Source organism: Protobothrops mucrosquamatus, unplaced genomic scaffold, assembly GCF_001527695.2.
Source record: "Protobothrops mucrosquamatus isolate PMUCROS unplaced genomic scaffold, P.Mucros_1.0 scaffold_152, whole genome shotgun sequence".
Lineage (NCBI taxonomy): Eukaryota > Metazoa > Chordata > Lepidosauria > Squamata > Viperidae > Protobothrops > Protobothrops mucrosquamatus.
Window position 1 is genome coordinate 27,002 of NW_015386228.1, and position 6,000 is coordinate 33,001.

The window sequence follows — 6,000 nt, forward strand, 5'->3', positions numbered from 1 at the left end:
GGCAAAGTGCAGGGCTGTTTCTTCTTATAACTTGGTTTTCTTCTGTGTGGGCACGCAGGGCAAAGAACCTATGTAAATGATGACCTGGCTTAATTTCTAAGTGTATTGGTTTGTGTATGTTTCCATACAGCTTAACCTTGGACCATCAATAGTAGAATGGGAATTCAAAGCTTTCTCAGAAAGATAGAAGGGTCTCTGTCTGTCGGATAAACATGATGAAGGGAGCAGCACAAAGATATCATAAATGGATGTCATGTTTCACTAGATCTATATGAAGGTTATCTCTTTTACACCACCTGTACCTCGTGGTGGACCTCAAACTATCCAAGAATACTCTAATGTCTTTGGTGATACATTTAAGAATTCAAATTCTTAAAAATGGAGAGTAGAAATGGGAGCATCCACAGCTCTTTGCAAGGTGTAAGGATGCTGAACTGTAGTTCCCATTCTTTCCAATTTTGTGAAGTCTGTTTTAGGTCATGAAATAATTAGGAGGAGAATAGTCAAAGTACCCTACCTAACTTTGGAGGAACTGGTCAAGATAGGCCAAAATATTACATTCACTGCTGTGTTCACTGAACAGGCTTAATTTGATCAATTAAAAGACCTAGCAGTTGTGAGAAGATTTAATTGTAGCTTTGAGTGTTATGTGGACCTCAGGCTATTTGATAGCTTATGACTCATTGTATTGAGTTAACCCAGAAATTGAATTAATTCAGTACACAAGTTGACATGTTGTGCCACCACGAACACACACTGCTAGTCATTTATACAATCACACTTTAGAGTAAACACAATTCAGAATATTTCATATACATTGCCCACATAAGGCTAAATTGTCTGTGTAAATAGATGATAGACACTGGACATTAATGTACACTTTGAAAATAATTCAAAATACATGTTTTGAATCTGGCATTCAACCTTTCATTCAGAATCTTTCATTCAGAACCTTTATTTATTAAAGCAGCCAATTTTCTACGCAGAATGTTGGAGAACATATTTCTATGGAAAAATTCAGAAATAACTGTTCACCCAAGTTATTTACCCATAACTATGATGAAGACTTTCACTTTATTTAGCTTTAGTTCATGGCGATCCTGATAGGGAACCCCAGTGGGGCAAATTTATGTCTGACTTGTCTTGCTGCCTTAACAAGATAGAATGGGATTGCCACTTCAAGGGCAAATGGAGAGCAATGAACCTTCCATTTGCACTCAACTAGAATTATTTTGACACAGATCTTTTCCTTAGCTCTATTAGACATGAATGGGGAATTGCTAATAACAGAATTGTCCAATTCTATTACTTTCATTGACAGGATATCTGGAGGTCAGAATTTGCCAATGACTTACCACTGATGGTTTAAGCAAAGAGAGTCTTCCTGTAGAACGATCTATTATGGATAAGAGCTTTCTAGATTATAGAAATCAAGAAACTAGTTAGCAGAACACAGAAACAGTGAATGAATTACTTTTCCTCCCCCCTAGGATTGTAAATGAGCAGAGGCCAACAATCCAGAAAAATATATATGGCACAAATCTATTATCAAAACTGTATGCCATCAAAATAAAAGAGAGACCTATTAAACAGCTACCAAACCATAAAGATGTTTAAATTCTAATTTTCCCCTGGCATTATCTGACATTTTACTGGCCCTCCAGATATATCTCAATTACTATATCTTTCACTGACAATTCAAAAATAGTGTCAGGTCTATATGATGGGCATGTAATTGTAGGATGAGTTACAATTAGTGCCAGAGCATTAGAAATTAAGCCTTAGCCTCCAGCTGTTGTTGTAAAGGCCAGTTTGACCTGCGATAAAGCTGCTCTCATCCATAATTTATCCTGGATGAGGTAGCTATCCTGGCATGTCTTGGAGGGATCTAAGGATGAGGTAGCTATCCTGGCATGTCTTGGAGGGATCAATCAAGTAGTCATCTCTCAGAGATGAGCCCAACTGGTTTTTGAGTTTGGTACCACCCACAAGGGCAGGGTATTTTGGTAGTTGCCTTTATGGCTTTCAGAGGCCTTGTACCAAAGACAATGGGAGGTGAGACACTGTGGTTGAAGGAGGGCTCTAAGCCTCAGGTGAGTTTGTTGCTGCTGAACCAGCATATCTGCTGCTCAGAAATATCCCTGGCTAAATACTTGCTTCTGTTGCTAGGTTGGTATCAGATCTTCTTCGTGAATTTAAGTTGTCTTCATAAAGTATTGAGTCTGTAAAAGAACGTATAACAACGCAGAAGTATGACAAAGGCATACTCTATTTGATGCTACACATTCTAACGGCTTCCAGATTGGTTTATGCTCAAAATTGGAGGAATAAGGGAATTCCAACGGAAGAAGAAATCCTGTATAAAATTTTATCATGTGCAGAGATGGACAGGCTTACAATGGCTATGAAAGATAAGACAGAACTGGAATATTTNTTCATCCCTGTTTGTTATACTCCAGGAGTTCCTGATTTTCTGAGGAGTCCAGGGCATTAAATGATATAAGAGACAGTTAGAATGCCTTGGAAGAAGATGAAGAGTGATTGTAACAACATGCATTGCAGATAACCTCAAGCTCATATGGGCAGGAAAACACTTACAGTATTTTTTTAGCTATTATTGTGTCTGCAGCTAGCTAACCAGCAACCTTTTTTAAGGTGACATACTCTCTGGGAAGGCAAAGTCAGAGGAACATCTTCAGAAGCTACGGTGAGCAATATTCTAAGCCCTTGTCAGATGAAGTCACTCAAATCTGCTCAGAGACTCTCTGGCTGGTTGCTTCTGTGCATGTTAATTGAGGTGTTGTTTTGTTCTATATCTGGTGGATGGTTGACCCTGTAAATTCCAAGGAACTGTCCAGATTTTTGGACCATTAACATGGCCACCTTTCCTTTAAACCCATGTGCTTCATGGTTAGTTAAGATTGCTAAGGAGTAACATGTGATTGGGTCCATACAGCGGTGAATGCATCCTTGAAGGAATGGTTTTACTTTTCTTGTAGGTGGTAAGGGAGCGCCTCCCCTCAGACATTGACATTACTGGATCTAATGCTGCTAGATAATTTTCATTCCATTTCTAATCTAGAAACCCCTGTCTTATGGGGCACCACGGGGTTTGACACTCTTAGCCTTTCTGCTTAATATCTTACATGAAACCACTCAGTGAGGTCCTCCATCACCAGAGGTTAAGTATGATGCTGAATTGTACATCTCACCCTGGCCTGGCCAATTGATGCTGTTGAGGTCTCATCCCAGTTCCTAAAGGCTGCAGAGGTCTAGTTGTAGAGGAAAAAGCTCAGGCTTAACCTTGACAAAACTAGAATAGAATAATAACTTTATTGTCACTTTGAATGTACACTAATCGGCATACATTAAAATGAAATTTCATTGCATTCAGCTCTCAAAGGGTTCACCACCTCTGATATACACTACATAAATATGACAAAAATAAATAAATAAATACAGAAGTATGCATATACCCCATATATTATATGACACAGAGAAACAACAGTCTAGTTCAGGTTATGTATACATGTGCATGGCGAGAAAAACGAATCTTGCAAGTTTACCAGACGGATGGCGTAGGGAACAAAGCTATTACAGAATCGGGTAGTCCTGTTAGAAATACTTCGAAACCTCCTCCCAGAGAGGAGCAACAGAAACAGACCATAGAGTGGGAGTGTGGAGTCTCTAACAATGCTTTGAGCTCTAAGCACATAGCGCTTATAAGCAGCATCCTGAATACCAGGAAGTGAGCTTCCTATGATCTTCTCGGCTGTCCTTACCATTCTCTGTATGGAGTTTCTATCTGAGGCACTGCTGCCACCAAACCAGACAGTGATGCAGTTTGTTAAAATGCTTTCAATCGTGCCTCTATAAAACGTGGCCAGGACAGAAGGAGAAAGATGTGCTCTCCTCATCTGACATAGGAAATCAGATGCTGGTTTGCACACTTCACTAAGGATGACATGTGGAGAGACCAATTCAGATTGTTGGTTATCTGCACCCCCAGATACTTAATACTGTTGACCACCTCTACAGCTGCATCCTTGATACTGAGTGGAGTATGACTATGCCGGCTCTTTCTGAAATCTACAATGATCTCCTTTGTTTTATCAATATTTAGAACCAGGTTACTTTTTAAAAATATATATTTTATTGATTTTTTAATATAAACATCTTGATATTTGGTAAACCGCGTGTTGTCTGGGTTTATATTTACAAAGTAATCACTATTGATTAATTTCTATATTCCAAAATCCACATTATAGCTTTGCTTGATTTTCTCTTCTTCCAATAATATTCTCTTTGCAACCTAAATTAATACAATTCTTATTAATTTGATAGGTAACAATTAAATATAAAGATTTTTCTAAAATTTCTACCAATAATAATCTCATCAATATCATGCTTCTTTTCTACCTGATCATCTTGGTTGCCTCGTCACAAATCCTGTTTACAATTTTATTTAAATTTATTTTCCCTGCAATGTTCAAAACATTTCTACTGGCTAAATTTTTCACAGAATTAATTACCTTAAAGTATTTAAATCTGTTTTCATATCTTAAAAAATAAGTAAGAAAAAGACACAAAAGACATAGAAAAAGAAAAGATGTGAGAGAGAGAGAAAGAAAAGAGAAAAAAGAAGAAAAAGAAAAAAATATACTACTTAAAATACATATCCCTCTTGAATTAGTATACACTTATTTCCAAATTCTTTCTGTTCTTTTTACCCATAATTAAACTTATGTTTAATCTTTAAATGTTCCATTTAATAAACCCAATCATCTAATCTTTTAACTCTATTCAAAACATTTTTCCCATTTTTTAGTTATCCATTGGAATTTTCTTAAATCAATTACATTTAAATATCTAAAACATTTCCTTTATGTTAATCATCCCACACATTTTTATAGTTCTCATATATTCCTTCTGATACACCCCATCATCTAATTCCTCAATTCTCACTTTAGCCCTCTTCTTTTGCCAAGCATCTCTCCCAATCAATATATTCTGTTGCATCAAAGACTCTTTCCATAATCTTGTAAATGTTGTGAATATAGTAGACAAATCAAATATCGTGTATTTGTAAAAAGATTTTGCCCTTTCATATTCATTGAAGATTTCTCTCATCATCCCTTGTCTCCCCATTTCTTGTGGTACTACCAACGGCTCAGCAATCCATTTTGTCAAATCTTTTTCCTTATCCTCAAATTGACCTTGTGATCTTAGAGTTATCTTTTCAATGTTCAATGTCCTTCTCCACTTGAATCTCCACTAGCTTATGTTCAGTTGTCTGCTTTACATGATCTCTCTCATTTTTTGTTTTCTGATCATTTGATTGTTGTGACGTTAAATTGAGAATGCATTCATTTAAATTTTCAAATTCATTTTTAATTTCCTCATGGTTTGAAGTTAACGTCATTTGCATTTGTTGTAACAGAACAAACATTTCTTCCAGGTATTTATTTTTTCTTGGTATGTTCTTTCTGCAGATCTCTGATGCTCCATAATGACCAAAAGTCCTTTCTCTGCCAATCACTTTAAAGTCGCAATTTAAAAAATATTTATAATCCAGGAAGGTCAATTTTTTCTAAGTTTTGTAGTTCTCACTTTATAGAAAAGAACAGCTGTTCTTTGTTTAATCAACACTTTGAAGGTCATGACAACAGGCTTTTCTTGCTGGGCTGTATATTTAGGGCAGTATTTTCATCCACCACTAGATGTCAGCACCAGTCCAATCCCCCCCCCTAAACTTAATTCGTCATTTCCGTTTAGAGGAGAGTGGAACAAAGACACACACCCCCTCACTTTTGGAGGATTTTTACTCCTGGGTTTTTCTTTTTTTCTCAGGAAATCAGTCAGGTAGAAGAGAGAAAATTAATATTCTTACCCAGTTCAGTCATGCTGTTTACAATCACGCTTAGTTTAGTGCTTTTTGGCTTCGGCTGCATGTAGCTTGGGCTAGATTCATGAATGACGCTAGCCTTTCTTCTGTCGGTT